Source organism: Bufo gargarizans, chromosome 9 (assembly GCF_014858855.1).
Source record: "Bufo gargarizans isolate SCDJY-AF-19 chromosome 9, ASM1485885v1, whole genome shotgun sequence".
Lineage (NCBI taxonomy): Eukaryota > Metazoa > Chordata > Amphibia > Anura > Bufonidae > Bufo > Bufo gargarizans.
Window position 1 is genome coordinate 111,874,275 of NC_058088.1, and position 22,028 is coordinate 111,896,302.

Here is a 22,028-nt window from a genome sequence, read left to right on the forward strand (position 1 = left end):
TAACCAGGGGAGACCAAAGACAACGATCAGGTAAGAGGGGACTTATTTTCTCTAAAAGGGTGGGAATTGGGTAATTAAATGTATTTACAAAAATAATCACTGTTAAACCATTAACAGATTTAACAGTGATCATTGGGATGGGAATACCCCTTTAATACTGCTGAGGCGAGTGATTGGCTTCAGTGGTCACATGAGTGTACAGACAAGTCATCACAGGCAGGGAGGACTGAAATGCAGGTGATTAGACAGAAGTATTTTTATCACATTTTGTGCTGTTAGGTTTTTGTTTTATTTTTAATTTTGGACAACCCCCCTAAGCGGGGAAGGCAAGCCTCAAGGATTTCATAAAAATAAGATATGCAAAGTTTGCTAGTTGAGCTAGCCATACACATGATAAAATTTTGGATGAACCCACTGATATCAGTTGGATATCTGATATTGAAGATCTCGTGTGCAAGTCTGTGCACTTTACCCATATGGCAAATGTCAGGGGAGAGAAGGAGCTCAGCGTGCATGAGCCAGAGGAAATCCTCCTGTAGCCTAATGTACTGTTTTACCTGAGATTATACTTCAAAGAGACCCGGTCACCTCCCTCAAGCACCACTAAAGGGGTATTCCAGTTTATATAATAGGAAATCATACAATTTTCTAATATGTCCAAACAGAACAAATCCAGCTCATCTTTGACTTAGTCTTGGATTAACAGGACCTCATATTCAAAACAAACAGAAGGTTCCAGCACTGTAGTATCGTTGTGTTGCTTGTTTCTTTATTTTTGGTAAAACAGATACAGCTTAGATGAAAATCCTCCCACTCCAACAGCAGTTTACGCGTTTTGAACGTCTAGTTCTGACTAAGTAGTTATGACGAAGAACTAGACGTTTGAAACGCGTAAACTGCTGTTGGAGTGAGAGGATTTTCATCTAAGCTGTATCTGTTTTACCAAAAATAAAGAAACAAGCAACACAACGATACTACAGTGCTGGAACCTTCTGTTTAATTTTCTAATATACATGTATTTAAAAGTCTTCATACACACCTGTCTTAAATCAGGCAGTTGACCTCTATATGCAGTAGAATGGTGCAGCCCATATATCAGTCCTGTGTAATGTATCCATGGTTTAACTGAAACATTCATATGACACTGTACACACCATATAATCCCTGACATTTAGAAAATGACTGCCTGTCTGTAGGTGATGTAATGTTGTTAATAAAGTTTAATGTTAAAGGGAAAAAAGTCCTCAGATCGGCTTCTTCACAGACACTGGCAGACATGTTGAGATGCTGCTGCAGGAAGTAATACTCTATTGGGGTCATTGCCCATAGCAACTTATCAGATTCCACCTTTCATTTTAGACATCTCCTTTGGAAAATATATGTTCTGCCCCTCAATATACTCCTTACTGTTCACCTGTTAGATACCTAGGCGATTAACTGAAAGCCAGGTCACACGATACTTGTGAGGGTCACATGACGAGTCCTATCCAGCTCTCCTACAGATGCATTTCACAGGACTAGAATGGGCCATACCTTTTTTTTTTCTTTAGTGAGAGGCTACTGTATGGATATATAATAAATATCTGCAAGCAAAATTGTAAAACGGATGTATATTAGAAATTGTTCAACATCCTATTGCAGGGATCAGCAACCTTCAGCACTCCAGCTGCTGTGAAACTACAATGCCCAGCATAAAAACTTAATCAGCCGTTTTTGTAACTCCCACAGAAGTGAAAGGAGGATTCTTAGAGTTGTAGTTTCAGAACAGCTGTCCTATTGTCTATATAAATAAATGTAATCATTAAAACCGGTATACCTCTTTAAGTGCAGTACCGCTGCCCCTGACTATGCTGATGCTCATCCCGTTTCTGCGATGTCTGCTGCAGTTTGCCTCTAGAATAGACTGAGAACACTTGTGAACTGCTGCTCAGAAGGTCCTTTCCATTGTGAGAGTGGACACAAAAGCCCTGTCAATGTATTCCAATAGCGGTTTGCATATAGAGATTCAGAGGCAGCAGTACTATGCATGTAGTGCTTTAAGGAAGTGACTAACTCCTTTTAGGCTATTTTCACACTTGCGTTCAGGGTTCCGTTTGAAGGCTCTCACAAGTGGCCCCGAACAGATCCGTACAGCCCCAATGCATTCTGAGTGGATGCGGATCCGCTCAGAATGCATCAGTATGGCGGCTTGCATCGTTCGGGTGTCAGCCTGGCCGTGCGGAGCCAAACGGATCCGTACAGACTTACAATGTAAGTCAATGGGGATGGATCCGTTTGAAGTTGACACAATATGGCTCAATTTTAAACGGATCCGTCCCCCATTGACTTTCAATGTAAATTCTGGACGGATCCGTCTGACTAGCTTTCAGACTTAGAACATAATGCAGACGGATCCGTTCTGAACGGATCCCATCGTCTGTATTATAGGAGCGGATCCATCTGTGCAGACACCAGATGGATCCGCTCCGAACGCAAGTGTGAAAGTATCCTTAAACTGTCACATTTATAAAACACAATAAAGGGACTTTTATGCAGAAATCACAGAATTTCTCACCTAGTGTATCATGTTTCTTATGTTCTTTACCTAATGAACAGTAACTACATTTCCCAATACATTCTGTACTTTGCAGTGATGTACAATTATAGTAATATTGTCTGTCTGTAACATATATTTATTGTTTTTATGTTTTATTTACACAAATGTATTTTCTTTTCTTTTCCATTCTATAAAGTTCTCTCTGCTTTACATACTGGATTTAAGAAAACCAAAATTACTTCATTCGTTTTATTCAGATAAAATATAAACTGATATGAGCAAAGATATTTCTTTTTGTCTGGTTCTGGATTGTATTTTGGGTAAACACAAGTAGGCGCCATGGCAGTGGAGAGCTACATTTATAAACTAGTTTAGGTAAAAGCCCCTTTACCCTGCTCAACTGAGCTGACGATTGTCAGGAAGGAAGTGTTCCTTCCCGACAATTGCCTGTTCGTCAGTGGAGGCGGCCATTTCATTTACATATTGTGGGGATTTGCTCTGGTTGTTAGGATGAGCTGGCGCTTTACAGAGGCAAAATACAAGTTTGTAATTCAAACTTCAGTGTTTATTCACACATGGTGCCAAAAACAAAATGTCACTTTTGCAGTGTTGGTGTTACTTCACACCCATATAACAAAAAATCACCTTGGTGGCAGTTCTGCCAAAGTCTAAATACAGGCTTTAGGTGGCCTGTTCACCTGACACACGGGGCTCAGCTCTCCAGCCCAGCACAGGCCTCAGATCCAAGCACACAGACATGGCTTCTGAGCCCAGCTGCCTATTTAAGGACATCCAGGTGCTGCCGAAACCCGGAGCGGTATTTGACCTCACCTGACTGTAAATCAGCCCAGCAGCACATGCTGGCAGGAAAATACCTGTTTTCCCAGACCAAACCTCTTACTGTGTCACATTCCCCCCCCCCCCCCCCCCTTTGTTCAACCCTGAGGGGGTGAACACACACCAGACGGTGTACCCGGGACAGGGCATCCGCGTTTCCCTGTAACCGGCCTACCCTGTGTTCCACCGAAAACTTAGTTTTGTAGGGAGAGAAACCATCCGGTGACCTGGGAATTTCTGTCCTTGGCCTGGCTCATCCACTTGAGAGGGGAGTGGTCAGTCACCAGGTGGAATTTTCTCCCCAATAAATAATAGCAGAGAGACTGGAGTGCCCACTTGATAGCCAGGCACTCTCTCCACTATACTATACCGGGTCTCGGCTGGGGTGAGCTTACAGCTGAGCAAGACAACGGGATGCTCCTACCCGTTGACTTTCTGGTCTCATTACCCTGTGTGCTCTGTCTAGGATTAGATCATGAGTGGAAAGAGTTGGGATCAGGGTTTTCATGAGGCCTTGAAGATAAGATGCCAGATATTTAGTGGCAATTTCTTCAGAGATACCGCAGAATTTAAGATTATTGCGGCGGGACCTGTCTTCAAGGTCCACTAATTTGGCTCTGAGGTAGTCCAGTTCTTCTGATAGCTCATTATGCGCTTCTATGAGCTGGTTATGTGAGGTGGCAAAATCACCCATTTTAGATTCCACATGGCTGACTCTGCTATCCATGGCCTCCACTGCTGTTTAGAGTGAGAGGACAAAGGAAGATAAATCTTCTGTATAGATTGACTGAAGAGGACTAACATGTCCTTCAGCAGGTTACCAGACGTTGGTTGATCATTAGTGGGGATCGCCTGCATGGTGAGTATAGTATGTTTGCTTACCTCTTTTGAAATTGCAGGCGACTGCCGCTCCGGAGTTGATGAGGAAGATGGCGCATTTATGGAGGCGCGCTACACTGGGCTCATTGTCAGGGGGTTCCGGTCAGCCCTGATCATGTTTTGCGGTGCCGAGGTTTCAGACGGCCCAGACGAAGACGGGCCGACATTATCTCCGCAGGGGTCTCCAGCAGATCGTTCCGGACACCTGGGTGGTCAGGTCCTGGTGTTCGAGGCAGAGGCGGGGAAGCGGCGCCATTTTGGCATTTTTCAAGGTAAAAGTCCAGCTTTCCCTATTTCTTACCCGACCGTTTGCCTCTGGTCATCACTGGGTCTGTCTGGTCTCAGTAGGCGGGTGTTAATCAAATGGATATGGGGTGTTCAGTCCCGCTGACGCTGGAGGTTCGCTGGAGCTCTCGCTTCACGCAGCCATCTTTCACGACCGGCAAACCACGCCCCCTACCCGTTGACTTCCTGAGACAGTACACCACTGAGGCCTACTTTGGAGGCATCAATCTGTACTATAAACTCCCTTTTGAAGTCGGGTGTCACCAAAACCAGGGACCCGCACAGGGCTGACTTCAAAGCGGAGAAAGCCTCTTCCGCCCGATCATCCCAGCGAACCATCATTGACTTGTGTCCCTTCAAGAGCCCTGTCAATGGCACAGCCACCGTAGCAAAGTGGGGGACAAACCTCATGTAATAGCCCACCATTCCCAGGAATTACTTGCCAAGTGGTGACAGGTCGGGGCCAATTTCGTTTTGCCTCTATTTTGTTCACTTGGGGTTTGATGACTGCGCGCCCAATGACGTACCCCAGGTATTTAGTCTCCTCTAACCCTATCGCACTTTTTTGGGGTTCGTGGTTAGTCCCGCCTTCCCAAGGGAGTCCACTACAGCCTGCACTTTGGGTAGGTGACTTTCCCAGTTACTACTGTGGATGACAATATCGTCCAGGTAAGGCTACTTTCACACTAGCGTTCATAGGTCTGTTCGTGAGCTCCGTTTGAAGGAGCTCACGAGCGGACCCGAACGCCTCCGTCCAGCCCTGATGCAGTCTGAATGGAGCGGATCCGCTCAGACTGCATCAGTCTGGCGGCGTTCAGCCTCCGCTCCGCACGCCTCCGCGCGGACAGCTGAACGCTGCTTGCAGAGTTCAGCTGTCCGCCTGGCCGTGCGGAGGCGAGCGGATCCGTTCAGACTTACAATGTAAGTCAATGGGAACGGATCCGCTTGAAGATGTCACCATATGGCTCAATCTTCAAGCGGATCCGTCCCCCATTGACTTTACATTGAAAGTCTGAACTGATCCGCTCAGGCTACTTTCACACTTTTCACAGAATTTTTTCTAAGTTATTAATGCAGACGGATCCGTACTGAACGGAGCCTCCGTCTGCATTAATATGATCGGATCCGTTCAGAACGGATCCGATCGAATGCTAGTGTGAAAGTAGCCTTAGCCGAAGCGTACCGACGATGTGGACGCAGCACAATGTCTATAAGCCATTGAAAAGTGGCAGGGGGCACAATGCACACTAAGGGGTAGCACCTTGTACTGATACAGCCCCTCAGTTTTTCTTTTTGGCAGTCTCCATTAAGGGCATCTTCCAGTACCCTTTCGTGAGGTCCAAAACAGAAAAATACCAGGCTTGTCTTAACCTCTCGATAAGCTCATCCACCCAGAGCATGGGATACGCATTGCATTTGGAAATCTCGTTCAGTTTACGAAAATCGTTACAAAACTGTAATGTCCCGGCTGGCTTGGGTATTAAGACTATAGGACTGGCCCACTCACTTTTAGACTCCTCAATGACATCTAGTTGCAGCATTAACTGCACTTCCTCTGAGATGGCTTGTCGTCGAGCCTCGGGTACCCAGTATGGTTTTAACCGGATTTTGGCCTGAAGTTCCGTGACAATGTCATGCTGGATTGTGGAAGTACTTCCGGGGAGGTCAGAGAACACATCGGTGTTTCGACTAACGAACTCCATGACCTCCTGAGCTTGTTTAGAGGAGAGGCTGTCAGCAACTTTTACTGGCAGCAACCTCTTCCCTTGCATCAGACAAAGGGGCCGGAACCTCTTCCCTTATAAAACCCGGACGTGGGCTGTCTTCCGTAGAGGTCTCCCTATCCTTCCACGGCTTAAGCAAATTAACGTGGTTAATCTGTCCCGGCTTTCGCCACCCTGGCTGGTGTACCTTGTAGTTCACATCTTCAACTTTCTCGAGTACCTCGTAGGGCCCCTGCCATCTAGCCAGGAACTTACTGTACATGGTCGGTACCAGAACCAAAACCCAATCACTCGGGTTAAAGATCCGAGCCTGACGATTATAGACCCAACTCTGGGCTCGCTGAGCTGCCTCTATATGCTCCAAAAGAAGAGGCAACACTGTCTCTATCCATTCTTGCATCTGGGTAACGTACTCAATAACACTTTTATATGGAGTGGGTTGTTGTTCCCATGCCTCTTTGGCTACATCCAAGAGACCGCGATACTAAACACAGTATAGAGGCAACAACAAGTTCTTTGGATCAAACTGTTCAGTGTTTTATTCACACTTTAGGCAAGTGACAAAACAAGCAGTCATATTCAAACAAAAAAGTCACCTTGCGGTGTTGGTGGTAATTCACACCATGTGGTAATTCTGCCTCAAGGAGTCCTTGCTGATAGCAGCACCAACCTGTTTTCATGCCAAACAGGTAGCAAGCCTTAATCCAGACACAAGGCTCCCAGATCCCAACACAGAGACAGAGCTTCTGAGCCCAGCTACCTATTTAAGGACAGCCAGGTGCTGCCAAAACCCGGACCGGCATTTAAAATATGGGCTGGTATTTGACCTCATCTGGCTGTAAATATATATACTAGCAGAAGGACCTGGCTTCGCACGGGTATATTTCATCTATTTATTTAATGTTTATGTGTGTCGTTAAATGATATCGACAGTATCCACTATAACAGTAACATCCACAGCGCCCCCTCCCCTTTAACAGTGACCTCCACAGCGGTTGCCCCAGAGTACCCCGTCTCGTTAACAGCGATTTCCACAATAACCCGCCCCCTTACCAGTGACCTCCACAGGGCTCCGTTCCCTTAAAATGTGAGCTCCACAACACCCCACCCCCTTAACTGTGACCTTCACAGCAGCCTGCCCCTAGGGTGGCCAGAGGTCCGGCTTTCAGACTCCCTATCTTCCGTCCGGCGCAGGGCCTGGATGGACACAGGGATGTCCTTTTGAACAGATTACGTTCAGACAACAGCACTGCACTGTCTGAGCGTCTGCTGCAGGGAGAAAGTAACCCTCCCTTCAGCTGACAGAAGTTGATTTTTCCCTTTGTTTTTTCAATCCCCGCTGACTGCGGTGTGCGAAGGGTGTGACCTAACCGATCAGGGGAGTGACTTAGTGGGGACGGGGTTTTTAAGTCTGTCTTTTGAGGGTGACCTGAATGGCCACCCTACCTGCACCCTTGAGAAAATATATAAGCGTTATCTGGTATAAAAATATTGGACTACAGCAGCGGTACCCTTAAGGGAGTAGGTTCAGTCGAAATCAACAGTTTGTCAGTTATTTTAATCCTCTAAAAACGGGAAACTGAAATCTTATCCAGCTATCAGAGGCAATAATCGCAGAGACGTATTGTTCATACGAAGAAGTTGTAATCCACTTCCTGCTGGTCCGCAGATCTCGTCATGAGTCACCAACCACTGATTCCAAACACTGAATCTGAATATCTTCAAGAAGGAACAGAACAGATGGTGCAATACCCTCGATATCTTTAAGGTAAGGGGTTTATTGTACTCACAATTTATAAAGTTGTAAACATGCACATAGAATTGCCCGACCCGGGTTTCGCTATTAGCTTCTTCAGGGGCTGCGGTACAAACGCCGCTGCAAACCACGAGTAAAAGATCACTTCTACCCCGGAACTAAAACGGACTTCCGTTGTCCAATATCATGTCAATCAACCAATAAATGTCGGATGTCAGACATATGCATAGTGTGCAACATAAACAATCACATAAAATCACATAACATTTAAAATGACATATAAATAAAACAATTTATAAAACATTTTAATATCTCCCCCGCCCTAAAGAGAGATACTGAGAATGGCAGTCTCCAACTTTGGAAAAGGTATATTGATGACTGCATCGGTATCTGGCACCGTACTGAAAAAGCATTATTCGATTTTATTTCACACATTAATTCTAACGTGTGGAATATAAACTTTACTGAAGACATTAGCAGAAACACCATCCATTTTTTGGACCTTGAGATCAGGCTAGAACAAGGTAAAATTATAACTAAAACTTATTTTAAGCCGACTGATCGTAATGGGTATATCGAGAGGAGTAGTTGTCACTATAAGCCTTGGATATGCAATGTACCGAAAGGACAGTTGCAACGTATCAAAAGGAATTGTACTAACATGGAAGACTATGAAAAACAGAGTAACATTATTATTGAAAAAGGATATGAAAGGGAAACATTGTATAACCAGAGGGGAGAAGTGAAGCGAGTGAAGTGAATCACAATAATAAAAATAAAAATAAGGACCATAGCGAACATACAAAACAGATTAGGGATAGGGACAGATTCCCCCAACGGCTCGTTAGCACCCGTCTTGCAAGGGGGAAGAGGGCCGCACTGTGTAACGAAGAACTGCTCGCGGTGAAATGGAGAGACAAGCGTGACGTTTACATGCTCTCCTCCATTCACGCAGACACGACAATACAAATTGAGCGAGCAACCCGTGTCATTGAAAAGCCCCTCTCAGTCCACGACTATAACCTTCACATGGGAGGGGTGGACTTCAATGACCAGATGTTGTCTCCGTATTTAGTTTCCCGCAGAACCAGACGCTGGTATAAGAAGGTGTCTGTATATTTAATTCAATTGGCTCTGTACTAATAGTTTTGTTCTCTACAGTAAGGCTGGGAGAACCGGATCCTTCCTCAAATTTCAGGAAGAGATCATCGAGAACCTCCTGTACCCAGGAGGTTCCGTGGCCCCATCCACCAGTGTAGTTAGCCGTCTACACGAGCGACATTTCCCCAATGTCGTTGCCGTACCTCAACCCAACCGTCACCCTGAAAAAGATGTCGTGTCTGTAGCAGGAGTGGAATAAGGCGTGACACCCGCTATTTCTGTCCTGACTCCCCTGATCACCCTGCCCTATGCTTAGGGGAGTGTTTCCGGAAGTACCACACACAGGTACACCTAGCATAGGGATCACATCTCACCAGGACAGGCACACAGGGCTATTAGGGCCCATTCACTCACACAGCTGCTGCAAACGTCTCCTTTCACCTGGGACAAAGTGCATAACGCACTTCGCCACATCTTTGGGCGATTTGCGCTTTGCACATTGACCCATGGGGAAGGAGAGGTTTGTTCTATAAAGGTAAAAAAAAAAAAAAAAAAAAAAACACCAGTAAGCAAAAAGGTTAATGTTTAGTTCAAAAAGTTAAAGTTTATATGTTCTGTTCCAAAGTTAATAAAATTATTGCGTTGCGGCCTGTTTTTTTTTTTTTTTTTTTTTTTTTTTTTTTTTTTACCTTCCAGGTGGACCAACCGATCGACTAGCTGCAGCACTGATGTGCATTCTGACAGAAGCATTGCGCTGCTGTCAGATTACACGCAAGTCGGTGTATGCGGCGCTGCAAGACGAGATTTCTACTCTGCAGTAACAGATACGTTTGCCAAGGCATACGAGCTGAGGAGGAGGCGGCGTTCCTATGCTTTAGCAAACACTTTGTATGTAAAAAAAAAAAAAAAAAAAAATAATCCCGGCAATGATTTATTCATCCACATCGATTGATGTGAATGGAGAAATCTGGTTTGCCAGGGCATAAGAGCTAAGTGGGTATGGATGTTGGGCGGAGCTCCTATGTCCTGGCAGACGCCTTTCCCCTCCTTTTTTTTTTTGGGCAGAGATTTTATTCATCCACATTGATCGATGCGAATGAAGAAATCTGTGCCGTTCATTTTTTTCTTTCAGCCCAGAGGCTGAACGGGAAAAAAAAATCTCATTATCTGTATGCTCAATATAAGGAGAATAGCAGAAACTCCTAATGCTGGCCATACATGTAATGATTGCGGAGATCCTCAAATGCCAGGGCAGTACAAACACCCCACCACTGACCCCATTTTGGAAAGAAGACACCCCAAGGTATTCGCTGAGGGGCATATTGTGTCCATGAAAGATTTAAATTTTTGTCCTAAGTTAGTGAAAAGTGAGACTTTGTGAGAAAAAACAAAGAAAAAATCAATTTCTGCTAACTTATGCCAAAAAAATACATTTCTATGAACTCGCCATGCCCCTCATTGAATACCTTGGGGTGTCTTCTTTCCAAAGTGGGGTCACATGTGGGGTATTTATACTGCCCTGGCTTTTTAGGGGCCCTAAAGCGAGAGAAGAAGTCTGGGATCCAAATGTCTAAAAATGCCCTCCTAAAAGGAATTTGGGCACTTTTGCAGCCTAGATGCGCAAAAGTGTCACACATCTGGTATCGCCGTACTCAGGAGAAGCTGGTGAATGTGTTTTGGGGTGTCATTTTACATATACCCATGCTGGGTGAGAGAAATATCTTGGTCAAATGCCAACTTTGTATAAAAAAATTGGAAAAGTTGTCTTTTGCCAAGATATTTCTCTCACCCAGCATGGGTATATGTAAAATGACACCCCAAAACACATTCCCCAACTTCTCCTGAGTACGGCGATACCAGATGTGTGACACTTTTTTGCAGCCAAGGTGGGCAAAGGGGCGCATATTCCAAAGTGCACCTTTCGGATTTCGCAGGCCATTTTTTACACATTTTGATTGCAAAGTACTTCTCGCACATTTGGGCCCCTAAATTGCCAGGGCAGTATAACTACGCCTCAAGTGACCCCATTTTGGAAAGAAGACACCCCGAATACCTTAGGGTGTCTACTTTCCGAAATGGGGTCATTTGTGGGGTTTTTCTACTGTCTGGGCATTGTAGAACCTCAGGAATCATGACAGGTGCTCAGAAAGTCAGAGCTGTTTCAAAAAGCGCAAATCACATTTTTGTACCATAGTGTGTAAACGCTATAACTTTTACCCAAACCATTTTTTTTTTTGCCCAAACATTTTTTTTTTAATCAAAGACATGTAGAACAATTAATTTTGCAAAAAATGTATATATGGATGTCGTTTTTTTTTGCAAAATTTTACAGCTGAAAGTGAAAAATTTCATTTTTTTGAAGAAAAATCGTTACATTTTGATTAATAACAAAAAAAGTAAAAATGTCAGCAGCAATAAAATACCACCAAATGAAAGCTCTATTAGTGAGAAGAAAAGGAGGTAAAATTCATTTGGGTGGTAAGTTGCATGACCGAGCGATAAACGGTGAAAGTAGTGTAGTGCAGAAGTGTAAAAAGTGGCCTGGTCATGAAGGGGGTTTCAGCTAGCGGGGTTGAAGTGGTTAAGGCCTCTCGGTGACTGTAAGACAGAAAATAGGGGAAGGGAGTGACAGGTGAGGCCCTCTCTATACAACATGCGAGGCGGCTTGCTAACGTGTGGCTCGATGGGCGGATGCCTCTGAACGTTTGAGGCGGGGTGTTGGCCTCGCGGGACCACTAACTGATGGCGAAGCCAAGACGGGGTAACCTAGTGGGATGCCTGTGACCCTAATGCCAGCACACTATCCCTGACGGGGTCATCTGAAATGTATGGAGGAAAATCGTAAGAGCAGGTGTACGTACCTGGTGGTAAGAAAATTCACAGAACACACGTGTAGAGCAAAATATGTCTATGCTTGACCGCTTAAAAGGGGTTAAAAGAAAGTAGTATGACGAGTGTGGACTGTGTTGCGAACAGACACATGACCTTGATGGAATCATAAACGTGAGTATGAAAACAAGTACATGCTTGCGCGTGTGACTGGTTGGATCAAGACGTGAGAAATGAGGCCTAGCATGTAGGCTGAAATGACCATCATGAACGTGTGACCGCATGGTCTATGTAGGCGCCATACCATGTGGTTAAATTTTTATTTATTTTTTTCCCCCTGTCAGGGCTAAACAAGGGAAGCTCTATGTGTGATGGAGGATGATTATGAGTACATGAAAGTGACATTTATGGTGGTTTCCACACGATTGTATACCCATGGGGTGGTAATAAAATGCTTGCTGCCTGTGATTCAGAATTATGTTGTGGCTGTAAACATGAATGACCTGAGTAGAGCTACGATCTATCCCCAGCACAATGCGCGTTAGCCTTAGTGCAAGCACTTACGGCACCTACATGGGATGGCGGAGGTGGGGGTTACATACAGAATTTATGCATGGTAAAATCATGATGAAGCCAGGATATGACCTGTGTACTGTGCTGGATGGAGTTTGGTCACAAAGAGGAGCCGGACATCGGTATGAACACTGTATGAATTGTCAGCAAGGTATGGGGCAACCCATGTAGGAGCCGCTTAACATTTGACATGGTTGTATTGCCTGATAAGCATATTCCTGGAAGCACATGTTACCTCGGATGCCCCAGCGTCCGTGCTTCCTAGTGAGTGTGGGGTAGGAGGCTGACCGCCTGCTCCGGGGCTCCGCCGGCTAGCCTGGAGAGACGGACAAACCCCGGATGCCGGCGACCCCCTGTACTCGTTTCGGCGGTGGATGTCAGCCTGGACACTGCGCATGCTCTGGACGGAACCAGCCGCGCATGCGCAGTGCCGCCGGTTTTTAGGGGCAAACGCGATCTGCGGTGAAATCGGGTAGGAACAAGATGAATGGACAAGGTATGCTCCAAAATCCAGAACACCAATGGCGACGAACTTCCAGAAACTCAGCAACTCTCAAGTAACTCTCCAGTGACTTCTCAAGTGACTCTCTTTCAAGCAGTTCAGACCTCAGACGGTACAGGAGCCAGGTAAGGGGAGTGCCTTAAATAGGCTGGAGGTGGAACTCAGCCCCTCCCACAAATTCAGGCAAATTGCCTTAATACATATATGAGTTTCTTTCTGTGACAAAACGACTGGACAGATCTGCAGTAAATTTGGCAATAGGTACATCTGGTGTCAGGGGCGTAGCTAAAGGCTCATGGGCCCTGGTGCAAGAATTTAGTTTGGGCCCCCCTTCCCTCTGTGCTTTGTGGCTAGGGGCAGGGGAGGAGAAAATTGAAACGGCACCACCCAAGCCAAATCTTGACCTAACCTCTTCCCTCCAGCCAAAGGTGTAACTTGACCAGCATGCGCTTTCTATAATACCGGTGTCTTCTTATGAAGCACAAGGGTCTTTGGGCCCCCTCAGGCTTCTGGGCCCGATAGTGACTGCTACCTCTGCACCCCCTATATCTACGCCCCTGGGCGGCTGCAATGCAGTAATGTCATGGTTCCTGCTGAGCTGAGCAGGGGGAGAACACCAGATAGGGGGAAGGTGTGCGCCAATCATCTTGGGGACTGGGATAGGTGAGTATTACTTTTTTATTTTATTAAAACTACAGGGCAGCACTATTGTGGGGGACACTAAGGGGGCCACACTATTGTATAGGTGGCATTGTAAGGCTGCTCGAAGGGCCAACACTATTGTAAAGGGCATTAAAGGGGCAACATTATTGCAAGGCGGTCACTAAGGGAACTTTCACACTTGCGGCAGGACGGATACGACAGGCTGTTCACCCTGTCGGATCCGTTCTTCCGCTATGTCGCCGTGCCGCCACTCCGTCCCAATTGACTATAATGGAGACGGGGCGGAGCTCCGGCGCAGTATGGCAGTTCGCGGTGAAAGGCCTTTCGCCATGCACTGCCGTGCTGCGCCGGAGCTCCGCCCCGTCCCCATTATAGTCAATGGGGACTGAGCGGCGGTCCGGCGAAATAGCGGAAGGACGGATCCGACAGGGTGAACAGCCTGTTTGATCTGTCCTGCCGCAAGTGTGAAAGTAGCCTTAAAGGAAGCAAAATTGTGAGGAGGGCACTACTGAGTCAGCCTTACAGTGAGCAGCACTTATAAAGTGTGTGGGGCACAGCAATGTGTTAATAGGGCAATACTTCCAGCATTAACAAGGACAGAACATGCAGGACCAAGTTGTATCAAAGCCTCCCACTGAACTGCTGAGCACATATGAAGTCACAGTCCTGTCCCAGCCAAATAAGTGTCAGCTATCCAGGGAACGGAACTTATGGGATTGGGATGTAACCATGCGCTGCTCCCCATACAGAGACAGCTCCTCACACACCGAGACCCCTCCTCATATTCAGACAGCGGCAGCGCCTCACACACCGAGACCCCTCCTCATATTCAGACAGCTCCTCACACACCGAGACCCCCTCCTCATATTCAGACAGCGCCTCTCACACAGGTTGCTGACCGTGACCTTCTGCTCGTCACCACCCTCACCTCCCTCACTCGCGAGTCGCATCTTCTCCCCCACATCCGGCCAGTACTGCTACGGGAGCGGGACCTCCATCCTCTGTCTGAGCCTGCGCCTGCATACACTGCTCTGTCTCCGCCCCTCTGAACTTAGCCGCCGGCGCCACCTGCAGCGCGCAAGTGTTATAAACTACCCGGGCCAAGGCTTTACTCCTTATCTCCTGGGGGGCCCCGTGGGCCCCCCTGACTTAGAGGCCCGGTCGCAATTGCGACCGCTGCGACCCCTATAGCTACGCCACTGTCTGCTGTCCAGGAAGGTATTAGGCTGGGTCTCATCTCACTAGGACGTACCGTTCCTGAGATATTCCCAAAACATGCAAATATGGCACCATTACATGGCCTGCATTAGCCAATAGAAGCCTACAGGTTTTTCACTCATATCTCAACTGCCATACACACGTCACATGACCATTATCAGTCAATAGAAGCTTGCAGACCCTGAGTCTTGACATACACACAGTTTTACACCTGGTTTCCATAACAACCCATCCATTTTTCTTTACTGCTGTAGGTCAGCTTTAAAGGGGCAGGGTGCTGTGGATGACACTGTTAAGGGAGTGAAGTGCTGTGGAGGTCACAGTTAAGGGGGCAGGCTGCTGTGGAGGTCACAGTGAAGGGGATGGTCCGCTATGGAGGTCAGTGTTAAAGGGCAGAGGGGTGTAGAGGCCACTGTTAAGGAGGCTGGGTGTTGTAGAAATCACTGTTAAGGAAATGGGGTACTGTGGAGGTCACTAATGAAGGGGCAGCCGCTGTGGAGATCACTGTTAAGGGGGCAGGGAGTGGAGGAGGTCACAGTTAAGGGGATGTTCCCCTAAGGAGGCCAGTGATAAGGGGCGGGGTGCGGTAGAGGTCACTGTTAAGGGGCAGACCCTTGTGGAGGTCACTGTCAAGGGGGTGGAGTGCTGCGGAACTCACTGTTAAAGGGGTGGGCTGCTGTGGAGGTCCCATTTTAAGTTGGAGGGGCACTGGGGGGGGGGTCAGTGTTAAGGGGGTGAGATGCTGTAGAGGTCACTGTTTTGGGGGCATTAAGTCAATATCTTTTAATGACACACAAACATTAAATGAAATGGATGAAATATAATCGTGCGAAGCCAGTTCCTTCTGTTAGTATATTTATATATATATATATATATATTCACCAAATGAAGAGGCAGCACTTCCAGTCATGGGTGATAGGGTGATGACCCCAAACTTTATTCCCAGCAACGTTTCGGCCTTCTCTCTGAGGCCTTTGTCAAGCTACAACAATGCTAAAATGTGGGCTCTATATACCCACAATTCATTACAAAATCAGTGCAATTAGTGAAAACCTGTGTGGACAATTAAGTCACATGACCATCCAACATTATAATGTCACATGACTATATAAGTGCAAATCTTATTAATATCACATCATAAAACCATCGTACAGCGTATTTCAGACAATAGTCAAAAGTGGATCATACATGATATGTGTCGCATATCATAAATGCGATGTACAGACATCAATATTCAAAATGTTACATCCGGTGTTCACAATCTCATAAGTGATCACAAGTGTACAAACATTAAAGAGTTAAAATCATTATACAGCTGTATCTTATAATTAAAATCGGTGAGACCAACCGTCATGGCGTAGCCCAGTGTGCCTGCTTCAGCGTCTCCCCGTCTACCAGGCGCATGCGCCGCGACGAGCGTCAAGCGTCACCCTCCACCCATGGCCGCGTCATCACGCACGCTCCCTGGAACGCAACAGCGCCCAGTGGAACGCATCGCTGACGAGGCGGCCACAGGGGGCAGGGCAAGAGCATACACCCATCCGGATCGCATTACCAGGCGTCTGGGGGGCGTGTTAGTAGCCTAGGTGACAACATGGACCGCTGTCAAAGAGGGGGACCAGATCATGTCACCCAGCACAGTCAAGAGACCGACATTGGATGGAACAGCAACGATGGGTACAATAGGGGTCATCACCATATAATCGGCAAATGTAGCCGAAATGGTGCCTTCACCCCTATTGTCAACAACATTGCTGCCTTCTTAGGCTAATAAGCAGCTATCAAGGGAGGGATCCTTCCCATCTCCTTGCCTAATCCTATAAAATAGAAACCGAGGCCGTCTGGCTTACTGATTCCCGGCCAGAAATTGCCTCTCAATTCCTCTGGAATATTTGCCGGTCGGATAGTCTTGACGTGCAGTTAGTAACTTGTCATGGTAGCCCCTCCCGAACAGCAATCCATGGTCACCATCAAGCTTGCACACTGGGGTAGTCCATATACGGTCCGGTCCAACTGTAAGACAAAGGTTCTTCTATTTTCCTCAATTCTTTATCTATAGATATAGAGGGAAAGGGTGTAAGTAGATTCCTACAACATTCTATAACAATAGCATTGTCGTATATCACCCCCATCAAGCAGGATTACTTGTGTCACCCCCACGCCTGGTGAGCAAATAGCACATTACCTATCCACATAATTCCCATCTGCACTCAGCATTAAGACCTGCGGGCCTAAGCGTACCTAACTTATGTATCCACATAATCTCGCGCTGTTTCAACTTTTTCTCCCTGTCACCTCCCCTTTTGAGTGGGGGGATATGGTCAATCACCCTAAACTTAAGGTCCCTTTCCTTGTGTCCAGCCTCAACAAAATGTTTGGGTACTGGGAGGTCCCTTCGTTTTTGGCGGATCGAGTACCTGTGATAGTTCATTCTCGTCTTAGCATCACATGTAGTCTCCCCAACGTATAGGAGACTACATGGACATGACAACAGGTATACGACGAATGAACTGTCACAGGTCAGATAGTGTCGGATCCCAAATACCTTGTGTGTAACTGGATGCGTGAACGTATCTCCCTTTAGCATATAGCTACAATTTACACAATTCAGACATGGATAGCTTCCGCATTTCTTACGGCCCATATATGTCTGGACTGTGGTTTTCACACCCGCTACCTCTGCTTTTACCAATTTATCTCGTAAGTTCTCAGTTCTCCTGTAGGACATTAAAGGGGGCACTGCAAATTCATTAACATGACCAAGATTACTATATAGTATAGGCCAATGCTTCCTGATGGCCTTGGCCACCTGATCACTGCCCTCTGTATAGGTGGAAATGAATGGTATTCTGGCTTGGTTGATCACTTTCTCAGGTCTCCTCTGATCTAAATCATCTAAATGTTTTTGGACTAATTTTCTTGGGTATCCCCTATGCCGAAACTTGTCAGCCATCTCAGCTAATCTTTTATTTTTCAGTGGAGGATTTTTCACTATGCGTTGGATACGAAGAAATTGACTTCGTGGCAAAGACCTTACCATAGGTCGTGGGTGGCAGCTTTCAAACTTTAAAAGTTTGTTACAATCAGTCGGCTTAATATAAAGGTCTGTTACCAACCTATTGTCCTGTTTCATCACCATGGTGTCCAAAAATTGGACCTGCTCGGTGGAGTGCGTCAGAGTAAACTGGATTTCTGGATCCATATTATTCAAGAATAGATGGAATTGAGCCAATTCATCTTCATCGCCCCCCCAGATGACGAACACGTCATCAATGTATCTCCACCACCCCAGCACATGGCTGAAGTGGTGGGACACATAGACGTGCCCAGTCTCCAGGCCGGCCATGAAGATATTGGCGTACGTGGGCGCCATGTTAGACCCCATAGCGGTTCCACGCTGTTGGAGATAGTAGCCATTTTGGAAAGCAAAATAGTTGTATCTGAGCACCACACCGAGCAGGTCAATAATGAACTCCTTACATACATCAGTATATTGGGTTGTAACCAGACACTTTCAGTGTCATTTCCACCTATACAGAGGGCAGTGATCAGGTGGCCAAGGCCATCAGGAAGCATTGGCCTATACTATATAGTAATCTTGGTCATGTTAATGAATTTGCAGTGCCCCCTTTAATGTCCTACAGGAGAACTGAGAACTTACGAGATAAATTGGTAAAAGCAGAGGTAGCGGGTGTGAAAACCACAGTCCAGACATATATGGGCCGTAAGAAATGCGGAAGCTATCCATGTCTGAATTGTGTAAATTGTAGCTATATGCTAAAGGGAGATACGTTCACGCATCCAGTTACACACAAGGTATTTGGGATCCGACACTATCTGACCTGTGACAGTTCATTCGTCGTATACCTGTTGTCATGTCCATGTAGTCTCCTATACGTTGGGGAGACTACATGTGATGCTAAGACGAGAATGAACTATCACAGGTACTCGATCCGCCAAAAACGAAGGGACCTCCCAGTACCCAAACATTTTGTTGAGGCTGGACACAAGGAAAGGGACCTTAAGTTTAGGGTGATTGACCATATCCCCCCACTCAAAAGGGGAGGTGACAGGGAGAAAAAGTTGAAACAGCGCGAGATTATGTGGATACATAAGTTAGGTACGCTTAGGCCCGCAGGTCTTAATGCTGAGTGCAGATGGGAATTATGTGGATAGGTAATGTGCTATTTGCTCACCAGGCGTGGGGGTGACACAAGTAATCCTGCTTGATGGGGGTGATATACGACAATGCTATTGTTATAGAATGTTGTAGGAATCTACTTACACCCTTTTCCCTCTATATCTATAGATAAAGAATTGAGGAAAATAGAAGAACCTTTGTCTTACAGTTGGACCGGACCGTATATGGACTACCCCAGTGTGCAAGCTTGATGGTGACCATGGATTGCTGTTCGGGAGGGGCTACCATGACAAGTTACTAACTGCACGTCAAGACTATCCGACCGGCAAATATTCCAGAGGAATTGAGAGGCAATTTCTGGCCGGGAATCAGTAAGCCAGACGGCCTCGGTTTCTATTTATAGGATTAGGCAAGGAGATGGGAAGGATCCCTCCCTTGATAGCTGCTTATTAGCCTAAGAAGGCAGCAATGTTGTTGACAATAGGGGTGAAGGCACCATTTCGGCTACATTTGCCGATTATATGGTGATGACCCCTATTGTACCCATCGTTGCTGTTCCATCCAATGTCGGTCTCTTGATTGTGCTGGGTGACATGATCTGGTCCCCCTCTTTGACAGCGGTCCATGTTGTCACCTAGGCTACTAACACGCCCCCCAGACGCCTGGTAATGCGATCCGGATGGGTGTATGCTCTTGCCCTGCCCCCTGTGGCCGCCTCGTCAGCGATGCGTTCCACTGGGCGCTGTTGCGTTCCAGGGAGCGTGCGTGATGACGCGGCCATGGGTGGAGGGTGACGCTTGACGCTCGTCGCGGCGCATGCGCCTGGTAGACGGGGAGACGCTGAAGCAGGCACACTGGGCTACGCCATGACGGTTGGTCTCACCGATTTTAATTATAAGATACAGCTGTATAATGATTTTAACTCTTTAATGTTTGTACACTTGTGATCACTTATGAGATTGTGAACACCGGATGTAACATTTTGAATATTGATGTCTGTACATCGCATTTATGATATGCGACACATATCATGTATGATCCACTTTTGACTATTGTCTGAAATACGCTGTACGATGGTTTTATGATGTGATATTAATAAGATTTGCACTTGTATAGTCATGTGACATTATAATGTTGGATGGTCATGTGACTTAATTGTCCACACAGGTTTTCACTAATTGCACTGATTTTGTAATGAATTGTGGGTATATAGAGCCCACATTTTAGCATTGTTGTAGCTTGACAAAGGCCTCAGAGAGAAGGCCGAAACGTTGCTGGGAATAAAGTTTGGGGTCATCACCCTATCACCCATGACTGGAAGTGCTGCCTCTTCATTTGGTGAATATACATATTGGAGGACAAGCCAGCCTCTCTGAGGAATATTGCACCCAGCGCACAACGTCTGACTGTGCTGCTGCACTATCTGTTGTATTATATATATATATATATATATATATAAAACCTGTTGTTTAAATGTGTTTTTAAGTTTCTTCTATGGCTCAGTAGACAATCATACTCTCAGCATCAATGTTGGATTGGCCTTTGTTGGGATTAGTTTCTGACAGAATTATGGGGCCCAAATTTCCAACAGAAGGCAACCCCATTGGAAACCAACTACTTGCCACCAGGGCAGTGAGACAACCCCTTTAAACGTGGGTATTTAGTATTTCTACTGCTCTATACTGTTGTCAAAAGTAATTTTTTTGTGATTTGGTTTTGACATAAAGAACGCAGGCTGCAAAAATAAATACTGTATGAAAAATATTTGATTATATATTTCACAAATAATGTACAAGGCAGTTGAAGTCATAGTAGGTACCTTCAGCAAGGCTGAGCTATCATACAGCAGAGCACTGTGGTTGGTTTACATAAATCAGCAGAGTTCACTAACATTTCAAGACTCCACACAAGCCGATGAATCATAAATCAAATTCCCTTCACCTCTAAATAGATAAATTACTGCAGAAGTTATGTTCTGCTCACTTCTGGACCGAACATACAAAGAATTGAACCCCATTGAATTATACTTTTGACAAGGTTTCAGTTGTTTGGACAGAATGGTGCTACATGCTGCGCTAATCTAAACTACTGATGGAGGCTCCTAATGGAAGAGCGAACATAGAGGTCTAGAAGGTAGCTGACACAAAATGTTAGGATATTATTAATCAAGATTATTTAAAAATTTTTCTTAATTTTTAATTATGCATTAGACCAACAATAAATTAGTTGTGGAGGATGAACTTCCCCTTAAACTGCATGACGTGCGCAAATCAGCAGACCTGTGAGTGAGAGAATATTGCTTGCAGCAGCTTTCACAGTCAGTGGCAGTCACCCCCATACAGGATAATCAGACTTGTCACATTCTTAGGACAATTTCCAGTGAAAGACCTGGAAATACATGGAATCACATGCAACAACCGAACAACATTGAATACATTTAAATATAAATATACATAAATATCATCAAGACTTAATTAACTTATAAACAATATCCTTCCCATAGGCCAGTGGTTCTCAACCTAGGGGTCGCGACCCCTTTGGGGGTCGATCGGCCCTTTCCAGGGGGTCGCCTGAGGCTTCCTATTGTGGGTCGCCCGCACAACGGCAGCGGCCCCTTATCCTCGCGCACAGGAAGTGATGTCCTATCACTGCCTGTGCTTGAAGGAGCCTGACGTCTGGATGCTGAGGTCCGAGTTTTTTCATTAATGACACTGCCGCTGAGCACCACTGCCACCAATGATTTAATTGAGCCTGGCTAATTTTATTTTAATTAATTGGCTGAGCAAGGCTTAATTTATTTGGGGGGACATGAAGCACCGCTGATTTATTTATTTGGGGGACCCTGAGCACCATTGATTTATTTATTTGGGGGGGACTTGAAGCACCACTGAGTTATTTATTTGAGGGGTACTGTGCGCACCACTGATTTATTTTTTAGGGGGTATTTGTTGTTTATTATTTAGTTTAAAGTTATTTATTTGGTT